The sequence below is a fragment of the Pelecanus crispus genome, chromosome 2 (assembly GCF_030463565.1).
Source record: "Pelecanus crispus isolate bPelCri1 chromosome 2, bPelCri1.pri, whole genome shotgun sequence".
NCBI lineage: Eukaryota > Metazoa > Chordata > Aves > Pelecaniformes > Pelecanidae > Pelecanus > Pelecanus crispus.
In genome coordinates this window covers 44,639,673-44,652,398 of record NC_134644.1, presented here as the reverse complement: position 1 = coordinate 44,652,398, position 12,726 = coordinate 44,639,673, and positions in this window count along the sequence as shown.

Here is a 12,726-nt window from a genome sequence, read left to right as displayed (position 1 = left end):
CTTGTATGTCCCAATACATAGATTTGTGCCTGTGAAATCACCTGTGTTTTCCATTCATGAAAATTGCCTTTATCCTAGAGGGGTAGAATTAATCTCTCCTAACTTCATCAGTCTCAGTTTAAGCATCTAGTCTAGCCTGATCTAATTAATTTACTTTGCTCCTTCTGGAGACAAAAGCCAGTGATGGAGCCCTTCAGATGTCAAACCATCTGAGATGCCCACCTTGGGACAGGATGACTTGCCTTTGGGAGGATGCAAGAAGACTGGTTAAAACCAATTGCCTAAAATCAGGAAAGATGAATCCTACCCAAAGCATTCAAAAACCACCATGGAGCCATTTATATGTCTTAAGCTATTACTGACATCAGCAGTCAACAATATCCAATATTCTGTGACTGCAAGATAAAATGAAGTGATGATGGGGCAAAATGTGACCATGAGGTAAAAATGAAGTCAAGTATAAAAAAATTGCAAACAAATATTCCTGCATCTAAGTTGTTTAAGTGACTTGATTTTTGAAGGCTAATGTGAGGGGGGGGGAAATATTAGCTAGGCTTTCCAGGATTAAACACCACTGCGGATTTATGCTGTTTAGGGTTCATCCTGTGGGGCACTCAAAAGCTAAATTGCTCAAGGAAAAACAACACTGGCCAGCAAAAATGCACCAAAGTGTTATCTTTGCAACCATGATAGCAAGCAGACATTAACACCAGACCCCCTTTGCCACCTGCTGAGGTGCGGACTATGCTCACCATGCTGACAGAGAAAAATCCACAAGTATGACAGGGCCCTTGACCACATCAGCAGGTTGAACTGTAATTGCTCGTCATTTTTCTTTCAGTAAGATAGCTTCTCACCAGCTTCCTGGCAGACAATCAAAATATTGTGTAAATGACGCTTTAAGGGAGAGATCCGAGGCATGCAGGAGCTGATAGAAAAAAACAAAAAAAGTCATTTGTTCTTCAATGAGGAAGGGACAAACCCTCTTCTGCTGATCCATATAGCCACCACACTTCTTTATATAGAGAAATTCTATTTATATTGAGTCACACCCCCCCGGGACTTCCCAGCTATGGACAGCACAAGACATGCTGTATGCGACCGTATTTTCCACAGCTCTTGTCTTTCATAAGACAAGTGTTTATGGGATAACATTTCTCACAATTAGTTTCAGCCTTCAGGCTACTTGTTGTTGGGCTGTTGTTTTTAAGTTTGAGCCAAACAGTGCAAAACATTTTGTTGCCTAGATATTTTTTCCCCTCTGAGCAGGAGCCAGATATAGCAGTAGGGGCTCTGCACTAGAGTCAATTAACATGAATTCTCTTCATGAATAAATTCTGATGGCTAACAGCAATGGTTTGGGCTTGCTGACCAAGAGTTTCTCTGTGTTTCCTCCCCCAAGTTACAAGCAATTTAGAATCCAGCAATACATGTAAGCAGTTCCAGTTATTTTTCCAGCAAACCTGTTTTTGAAGACTTACTGTCACTTGTTATAACCTGTCTTTTCACACAGCTGTAAAGATCTGGTTGGCAGAACAGGACAAAAACAAACAAACAAACCAACCCACCCCCAAAACCCCACCCCAACAAAAAAGCAAGGAAAAGGGAATATCCTTGAGAGGGGAGTTTAACAGTGGTACAGTTTTCAACAAAAGTTGGCCAAAATTTAAAATTCATGAAAGCATTAGTCATTTCCACATTCAGCTTCATTATTTCTCTACAATTCTTCATGGCTAAGGCTTAGCTTATCCCTGTGCCTGGAATCCCTTGTGGGCCTGTTTTCCAAATCATGAATAACTGTTTAGAAGTGGGTTTCATCCAAATTAACTCCCCCACTTTGCACTTTCAATTTGATCTAAAAATATTCTTGGTTGAAAGTGCTCTATAGAAGTCTCAATCATAGAGTGACTGGCATTATTGTTCTTAAGTGTAAGATTAAGTTGTTTGAAATTTCCTCCTCCAAGTGTCACCATTTCCCCTTTGAAAGGGAACAGAAACTGCATCCATGGGAAATCCACCTTCCAAGTTGTCTTGGAGTCGTAACACCTAAAAGCTTGGACTGATGCAGTCCTGGATAGGCAAACACAATGGGAAACTAGATTTCATTAGAACATCATCAGATCAAATTGCCTCCAATTGATATTTTAAGTCTGACAAACTTGAAATTCCTTCTTTAAAAAAAAATAAAATCCTCCCTTCTCCCCCACCCCCCAGCAGCTCTAGTAATTACGTTGGGGCTTTAGATATCAGCTACAGAGCTTCAGTCATGTTGAAAACTAGCGATTTATTCAAAGAGTTTTGCACATGAGATTTTTTCTAGTGCCTCATACAAACTTAGTTCTCACTCTATCACTGCTTAATTTCCTTAATAGCCTCTTATGATGGATATGCCAATGAAATTAAAGTCAAGAACTTCAGAGCAGCTTTTGTTGCTATTTTTCTAAAAGACTCAAGAACATTTGGAGATCCTGTGATGTAGTAAAGGGTACAGCTGGTTTGTGATTGAAATCAACAATCAAAGAAATACAAACACATTTGATTTTCTGATAGCCTGATTTTTATTAAAATTTTCTAGTCTAGATATCCAACTTAAATCCTAGTCCTTGAATATTCTCCATGCTGACAAGGCAGTAGGTATTACAGTGTGTTAAGCTCTCCTGTATACCAAGCACAGACCCAAAGAGGCAGTACCTAAACACAGAAGGATGAGTATAAGAAGAGGATAATGTGCAACCAATACCTTCGTTCCCCAGTTTTGGGATTCCAAGGACATGAGAGGAGGACATGAGCCCTAACTCATCAAATTAAGAGGATCTGCTTATATTCTGACGATCCTCTTATGCCATCCCTTTAATAAACTTAAACTTCAACCACTTTGGAGCCTGCTATGGGTTGATTCAGCTTCCACTGAAGCCAAGACAGACTCTGTCTGTACATTTGCTATAGCCATACTCTTTTGGCTGTAGGAACAGCCTGGAAGGGATTTGCTGTACAGGCTGACTGTGATTGTCTAACATGCAGCAGCTCTTCTGCTCCAACAAGCAAAAGAAAGGGATAATAGAGGGGCTGAGGCTCCTCAGGCTTCAGAGAAAGAAACCTCCTTTGTACAGAAAATACTTTCTACAGTCATCTATGATCTGGAAGGAAAACCTCCTGCTTGTGTCAGAAGCGCTCAAATATATTGGGGAATTGTTTTATCAGAGATGTATCTCTTGACCTTTGGAAATACAAATAACTGAATCTTGCAACTAGGGAAGACAGTACCACCTCACCTACAACTGTTTTATAGCACACATCAGCTAAAAGTATTTTTAGATCGAATTGGAAGTGCAGTGAAAGACTGAAGCTGACCAGAATCATAATGCAATGGAAAACCTTACACAGACACCTGTTTCAAAGTGATTCCTGGCTCAATTGGCAGATCAAAGAGTGTCAGCTACTGCTGATAAGCTCAGATAAGCCCCTGGAATTCTGGATGCTTTGCAGATCCCAAAGCTCTTAACACAAGAGGCTCACTTATCACAGTTTCTTTTGGGTCTCCTGAAATTAACTGACAAAATTTCACAGCGTGTAAAAGAGGATAGCTTGGGAATGAGCACTGCGTTCCTTTTCCCAGGCCAGCATGCTCCCTCTCACAGGCTCATCTCCCAAGTGCTCGGTAAAGTAAATTAAAGAGTAAATTGAATGGTGGTTCTTATTTTTATTTCCCCAAGAATTAGTGAAACAACAGCTAGAACACATACACACACAGATAGCTAGAATGAATGTAATTTATCTGTGATTTCTCTCTCTCTCTCTTTCTGTCACATACATGTACACTGTTTCCTTTCTGATGACAAGGCTGACCAGGGTGCTGATCAGCCACATCAATGATATTGACAATGACAAATCCCTTTCACAGCTCAGAACCTTAAATAAATTCTCCCAAGACACTGGTAGACACTCTCCTCCTTGCCCTGTCACTCATGGCGAAGACTGAAAGGATGATTAGAAATTAAGCAGGGGTATTCTGGAATGGAAAAATCTCACTTAATGGAGAATAAGTCAAGATAATAAAGTGTATTTAATTCCTTCTCTTTCCTCCTTCAGTTTTAATTAGGATTAAAATGTCTCTAACAGGTATTCTGGGATTACTTTCATTTTCTTACACTATGTATAAGCTTATCTGCTTCACATTATCCTAAACAATGCTGGAGAATTAACTACTGGAAATAAAACTGTTGGAAGGCAAATACATCCCAACAGAAAAATCCATGCCACCGTTCATTTCCCCACCCCCTCCAGAATATGTGCATATCAAAAGTTTGTGCCAAAAAACCAATCCTAACATCCGCATCCTCTCCCACAAACATATTTTCATTTGATTGTGATGAGCCCTGATGCAAATAGCAAGTAGAAGTGATTGCAAGAAGCAGAAGGTCTCTTCCTCTCAGGTGGAATCTTCACTGGTCAGAGCACCTGTCAGGGGTTTATGGATTGCATTCAGCACTTCTCAGAAATAGGCACATTGCCTCTCAGTAACATCTAATGCTTTACAAATACTACAGAACAAAGGAACAAAAATTAGGTCACCATGAAGAAGAATCAAGTCCAGCTTCCAAGTTCACAGTGTTCTTACTTGCATAGCTGTTCAGATAACTCCTTTCTCCCTGCCGCCTTTATGTTTTCTGTTCCTCTCCTAACAGATTCGGCTTGGCCACCGGTGCTCTTCACAGTATGTGGGTCCAGGGCACCATTTAAGACCCCCAACTTTGGGCCACAACCTTGAGGTAGCAAGCAGCAGTATTGCATTCTAGGAGCAAACAGGACTAAGCCCAGAGGGGCTGTGGCATGAACCAGCAGCAGCCACAAGCACATCTCCTCACAGCAAAGCACTCAGGCTACAATGAAACAGAAGTGCTGAGCAGCAGAAAGGGAAAAGAAAGAGGAAGAGCTTGGAAGCAACAGTCTATGGTTGCATAAAGGAAGAAAGGAGAACTTCATTATAAACCTGTGCGAGCAACAATTCATTTTAGATAGCCTTCACAGCTGGGTGTAACTGTCATATGCTGACAGCATCTTGAATTAACTCTAGGAGTACAAGGCTGTAATTGACATTAATATTTACCTGCAGGAGCTTTTAATCTGCCACAATTATACAAAAGGTCCACAATAGGAATTGGTCTTGCACTGGACCCCGTAAGGAAGGTTGGGGCTGTGCCCCGGACTAGCCTTGTATGTGGCACAGATTGCATGCCTGATGGGCCACGTTTGCGGTGTCCCTTCCAAAGCACAGGTGACTTCATATACCCCGGTCAGGTAAGATGTGTACATCCTGTCATGGCTGACAGAGACATATGTTTAGTGGGCAGGACTCAATGAAGGGGTGGAAGTTACATTGAGGCAGGTAGGTCCCTTTCACAGGAACATCGCTGGTGGATTTCAGCAGGATCAATGTCTAGAGGCAGACAGTATAGTGATGGCTATAAAGAAGTCTAGGCAGAGACAACTCTTTGGTCCTCTCAGAGAGGGCTCCAAAGGTGTTTGAGACACCTTCACACTTGAGAGTACTCAATAAACTTGTTTGGCAAGATGAGGCCAGGCACAACAGGTTTATATTATGTGATGATGTGCTTTGATGCAAGATACTAAACCAAATGGAAAAATGAGTCTACTCCAATGTGACAAGGTCCATGTTTCTCTAGATTTATCATTTTAATAAGCAAGATTAACTTTTCAAAGCACAATGTCTGAAATTTGTCATGATGACTGATGATGCTTCTGTTGATTTCATAACAAATTTTGCATTTAAAAATCATTTTATAATCTCTTGTGCCAACTCTGGAACTATATATTTACCTACCCAGCTACAGCTAATCTTTGGGCAGCTGCAGCCCCAAGAACTGAGGCTAGTTTCCCCAGAGCAACTCATCTGATCGATTGATTTTGAAAATATTTCCCCACATTTGTGGGCAAACCAGATCTGCTGGTTGGATAGTCCCATGCAACAAGTCATTCTCGTGAAGATCAGGTTGGTCCAAACCTTTCTGTGAGGAACATCTTAGAACAACCAGAAGGAAAGTGGGAGGGAAGATTCAGTGTTTACCTTTCCAGGTAAAGCGTAGAAAGCTTTTTAACTGATAAAACTTCAATTACAAGGACACACAGTATATCCTAGTACTGTTGGATATTAAAATCCATTTTTTTATGCAGTAAGATTTTGCTCCTTGACAAACAATCATACTATCTACCTTTTTCTTCTTCTTTCAGTAAGGTAACATTAAAACAGTTTGCAACTACAGAAATCCATTTTAAGAATATTGTACAAGACTCAAAAGTTGGAGACAGAAGAGGGAAGAGGAGATTGTGAGACAGTGTAAGAAGGTGTCTGAATTGGGGAAGAGTAGAATCTAGCCACTGCAAAATCATTAATAACAATTAATATTTATACAACAAAGGTGAATTCCCTTGGACATTCTCTTAATTGTAAATTAACCTGCTAAGCAGGAATTTAGATGATGCACTGGCCTGAAAAATCCCAGTATAACTACATAACAACTCTCTGGCTTCCTCACTATAGCTGATGCTGGCGAAAGCTCAAGCACTGAAAATACCAAACAAGATGCTTTTTGATCTCTCAACACATGTGTTCACCCCAGGTGTTCAACTGTGGTATGTTCCCACTAAAAATCTCGTTAACCTAAATGCTAGCAGGAGAGGTCTGTTTGGAAGCTTCCAGCACATTGGCTATTTTCCTCAGGATTGAATATTTCCAGTTGTGAACGTGTGGCCAGTACTACTTAAAAATATCAAAGTGATTATACCATCAGCGTGAGATATCTGTTTCCCATGTTGAGCTCTGTTGTCCCTAGGTCCTCCTCCTAACCAATTAGGGCATCACAAACAAGACATTTGCTGTGGAAATCAAACACAGACCTGGAGGAAAGCAACTTGCCAACAGGCTGCTGAATAGAGGAGCTGCTGAACGAACAAAGACACTCAAGAAATATCTGCTGTCGAGCCATGGCTCCCCAGTGGCACATCTCTGCTACAGCTATTTATGTCCTTTGTTTCTGCAGGGCCAGATGCAGGAAAATTAAATCAATTTGACTTGAGGCTCTTCTTTAGTCTAGGTTCACACTTTACTTACCTTAAAAATGAAAGAAGCTAGTAATCATATGTTAGGATGTTTTTAATCCATTATTCTTAGTATGTTTTAACAGAAGTGTGAAGCTATTCTATAAAAATAGAGAACAAACCATAATTCAGAGAGGCCAAGACTTAAATGTCCAATGGCTCCAGGGCTTTTTGTGCCTGATGAAAGATGCTTACAGCTCAACCTTCACAGGTTTGGACAGCTGGTACTGTAGGGCATACCAAGGGAAGCACAGCCAGCCTTCCTAACCCCAGAGCATCATTCTGGTTACTCAGTCACATTGTCTCAATAAATTAGGTGTTATTTTTCCCTCTGCCAGCAGTCCTGACTTCTGCCTCACCAACACATTATTCACTCCCATTTCCATTGCAAATTCACAATGGTATTGACTTTTTCTTCTTATTAGTGCAGAAAAATCAAGGTAAAGCACAGACTACCTGAAATCCTTAATAGATTATTAAAGTCAGCAAGCATGCCATGGAAATTTTCAGATTACTTAGCCTCTTTTGTAAATGGAAGGCTAATATGTGACCCAAACAATTGCAGTCTGTGAACTTTCACAGTATGAAGGCAGCTGTAGAAGGTAGGACAGAGCAAGAATTTGGAAAGAGCAGCAGGCAGTCAAGCACTGTCTGTCAGGATAAAGCTTCTCTTAGTTCATTAACATTAAGAGGGAGTCAGATAATTGGCATGTACTTTCACACGTATTCAGCTTTTGAAATGCATTTGAGCTAGGGTATTTTCTACTAGGCATGTTATCATACTGCTAAAATAATCCTGGTTTTTTTAGTTCTTGATCTTAGTGAGGGAGGAGGGAAATAGGGGGAGGTAAGTTTCCCCTGTAACACCAGCCCACCTGCACTGGAAACAGTCCTAAGGACCATGAATGAGAAGTGTCTGGGTTTTCATTTACCTCTGCTCTGCATTTGCAAAATAAGGAATAAAAAAAAAAAAAATTAAAATAGAAAAAAAAAATCAGTAGTGACTAAGGAAGGGCAGAGCAAGCAAATGAGGACTGGAACACAGGAGAGGGTGGGAAAAATCGCTTCAGACTTCAGTAAGTGTTTCTGATGTGGTATTACAGCTTATTTAAATAAAAGCTTTTGAAGAGCTTTCTGTCAAATGCACCATGTCATTTCTGTAATAGCAAAACAAGTTACTTTTAAAAAAAAAAAAAGCAGCATTTACAGTCACATGAAGCTAGACCTGAATAAACAAGTTCAACAATAGAGTGATTCCTTCCAAAGCAAATGAAATGTCTTTTTTATCCTCTGTGTGCTGCTTAACTCAGATTTACAAAAAACAGAAAGTTGAAAGCTAGCTGATATGCTGGTCTGGTTACAGCATAAATCTGTGGGACAAAGAACAGATTTCTGAACTTATCCTAGAAGGGGGGTTGGGAAAAGAAAAGCTAAGCAGCAGGTCCCCAAGACAGCTAATAAGGGCGAGACTGATCTTAATCCAGACAAAACCAGTGTCATGAGAAAGCACTTGCTAATTCATTTTAGAAATCTGGTGCTGACAGACAATGCACGTGTTAGCATACACCAGACCAGATGAGGGACAGAGGGAGACGATGTGGGGAAAGTAAAAAAGAAAAAAAAGAAAAAAAGATTAATTCACACTTTTTTTCTTTTTAAATAATATATATAAAATAATACTTTTTTTTTTTAAATAAATGGAATAAAGCATTACTGTTTCCCCTTGGGGCCACTTCTTCTCTTGCACACTTATCCTCTTCAGAGGTGGGATTCAAGAACCTAAGATGGAATTGTCCCAGTGAAATCTCACCACAGATGTATCCTCATCTGAAGGTGCAGTTAGTCATGCAGAAAACTCACTGAATCGGTCTACAATCCCAGACCAAAAATCCCATTTCACTAGAAATATTTCTACTGAATTAAGCTAAACTTCTGAAAGGTCAAAGAAGATTTTATTTTTGTAAATATATCACACGCACATATATACACAGCAGATGGTTTCATCTCACTGTCTCCTGCCTATAATGGGATATTTTTATGATAACCAATGCACACATCTTCTTCAGAATATGATATCAATGACATATTGTGATTCACACTGTAACTGACCACAGAATATTCACTGAAACTTACTTTCCACCAATTTCACCCACAACAGGAACAATAGTTATAGACAATAAATACATAATTAGTATACACACCTTTGACATTAATGAGCTAAACCACTATTTGCTTACCTGTGTGGGGTCTAGCATGTGAGCATTCAGGTCCTCTAAAAAACTAAAAAGATTTTTTTTCCCAGTAGCACTAACCAACCAAAATAATGATGAGTTCTTCAAATTTATGCAATATAAATTTTTACCATCCTCTGCCAGGTATTTCTGGAGAAATAAGTCTTTATTTTTTCAGTCCAGAAAAGTCAAGGCAGTGCAGCATCATTGCATACAAATGCCTACTTACAGCACATAAAGCTGCAAATTTACACAAGTTTAGAATATCATTACAAAGGGAGCCATGGGACGATCCTGCTATGAGCTAGAGTGGTTTAAACCTGCAATGGACCCAAGTGAAGCTTCCCCAGATTTACGCAGGATTAACACAGGCAGAGTATGTCTCATTTTCTTGATATCATTTCCACATGGTGAAATTAGTATAGAGGAAAAGTTTAGGCAAATGTCATGCATAATAAATTGTATTTTTATTTCTTCCATAAAGAGAGAGGCTATAAGGAAAAGAGTATATTTTATATACTGTACTAGTGTGGGTGAAATTAGTAATTTAACTGAAGAGTAATTGTATAAAATAACAATAAAATACAGATGTATGCTCAGACAAGAGTTTCAAAGGGATCCCATAGCACAGCGTATGGAGACAGCTTGCTCTTACAGCACATATGTCCCACAGGACTTGAGGATGATTGCTAAGGGTTGTTTTTCTTAGCTTTTGTACACTCTTGTTGCTGATAGCCTTCAGCTGGATACACAGGGATTCCCACAACACCTAAAAAGGATTGAATATCTGGAAGATAAATGAACTGAAGCAGGAATCAACAGAGAGGGGCTGAGTTCCCAGCTCTGCCACCAGTAGCTGTGTGATCTTGACCAAATCACCTCTTTTTCTGTTTCTTGTTCCCCTTCCATCTTGACCACCAAGATGGTCAAGAAAACAGGTCCTTGCCACTGTGGGTCCTGGTCCTATTGACAATCATGATTGTTTATTAGGTAGTTGAAGCTTACCCTGGGTGCACACAGTGCAAAAGCCATAGGGATCACCAGTGCATATGGACCTATGAGGATGCTCAGTTTCACATCTGGGAAAGCTAGATGTTCATAAGGAATCTAACCATCTAGAAATCTATTGTGCTTCTTTGTATTGTGTAGGTAGTAAAAAGAGAGGTGTGGGAAAGATTTGCTGAAGCCAAATGGAAGAGAGAGGGAGATACTAGGCATCAAGACTTTCTTTTTCAAATTCCTCATTTTTTATTGCAATAACCTAATATACTTAACTTGTACACGTGCAGATAAATTATCTTTCACAACAGCCTGGGGTAATACCTGTTTTCTGTCAAGGAAATGCTAGAGATCTCTGGCTTTTCAGGTTTCCTTTTCTTTAAGCATGGTCACAGATGTCCCCAAACCCCATTGATTTACCTCCTTATTGATTGCCTGTCCTCCAAAAGGCAGCACATACAGGTCTGCCTCAATGTCTTTGCACTAGACATGGGTTAAAATACAACCTTTTTACTGCCTCAACAGGATTTTTAAAAAAATTGAGGGACTTCTTAAACTGGATATGTTTGCTTGATTGCTAAATGTTGTTTTGGAATGTCACCTAGATTACATGCACTTACAGAACATATTCAAGAGTAATGCTATAGTTATGTATGATGGCAACATACACTGTGTTAGATCATACACTATATCAACAGCAACCCTAAGCAATTCAATTCTAAACTCATTTAACAGTAGGCATTGGCTGCCCTTGTTGGAAAATACTGTCTCTGGCCAATTTCTAGCATCTCACAATAGCTTCAACTGTCTCGGAGTGGGATATAACTATGATAGATGCCTGAAGCCTGGAAGGATGAGTACTAAATGGAGGAGTGGTTTAGTTTTCAATCTTTGGACACTTTTGATGAAGTACTAATAAAAATGCTGTAACACAGGTTTTGCTTGCAATTCGTCTACTACGGAAATTCACCTACTGACAGCTTTATTAAGAGTATCATGAGTTTTCTTTACAGCCTAGATCAACCTCAAGATGAAGGGCTTTAAAAAGAGAAAGCCATTTTCTTACCTGGTTATAGATTCAATCTGATTTAGATAATGAAAAGTAGGGAGTAATTAATCCTGAATTCTTTTGCACAGTTTGAGGAAGAAAAAAAGAAGTGGTAAATTTATTATTTAAACTCAAGGCAACAACGCAGTGCAGATGAAAAGTTCAGGAGAACTTTTGTAAACAACTTTTTTTTTTTTTTTTTTTTGTTAAGAAGGGTCTAGAATATACATTGTGGAAAAAAATCCCTAGGAAAGTCCAGAACTGAGCAATTTTCACATGATGTAGCTTTTATGGGTTTGTACGAAATGAACAAGATAATCAAAGCCAAAGATAAAAAACAAAGTTATTTTTATTCCTGCACCTGGCTCTCCTGAAATATCAAGACTATATTTCTCTTGTACTGCATCTCTGTTTCAACACAGTGCCTTTTTGGTGAAGTTATTCTCTCATGGCATCTCCATAACCGCTTTTGTTCTGCAGTGAACCTCACAATTGTTCTCTTGTTTGCCTTTGTTCTATTACTCCTGGCAAAATTTAAAACAAACATTTTTTGCTTCTTTAGGAAAAGAAAAAAATATTATGAATTCATCTTTAAAATATTGATATGTGATTATTTGATTTTTCATTTTTCAGTATCAATCATTTACAGTGTATTGTGTTATTATTTATATAGGTGTTTTGTTTTGTTTTTTTTAAATATATCACAGCTTTCTTCTCTTCACAGAACTTGTGCAAAAAGGAAGAAAGATACAGACATTTCTAGTTCCAGGGTAAGACAATTGAAATATATACCTCTTAGCACATTTTAAGGAATACAGATAACAATACCAAAATTTTCACATTGGCAAGTAGATTTAGCTAATAGTATTATGACTCCAGATTTATAAAATAGGATTAAAATAAACTATTATAAACTAATACAGCTATGGATTTATTTTTAGCTACTGTGGGGTGGTTTATTTTAGTCAACATATGTAGTTATCACTGTGTCCTGAACCAAGATGCTCAGGAATATCCAGTTTGCCCAAAGCTGAGCAAAGTCTGCACCTGTTAGACTAATGTAGGCCACTCTGGGGACAGATCCTCACCAAGAAGCCTGGGTCTGGTTGAGAATTGACATCAGCATTTCCAAAAACATCCCCAGTCTGTGGGAGTAGCACTGCTGGACCTGGTACAGGATGGCCCTCCACAAGGCACCTCACTTATATTATTTTTAAGGTTGCTAGAACAGAGTGAAACTCCATGGTAGATGGATTTTAATATCCAAGTAAATTTACATTTTGCTTATTGGGGGGTGGGGGTGGTGAACCAACACCTTCCCCCCCCCCCCCC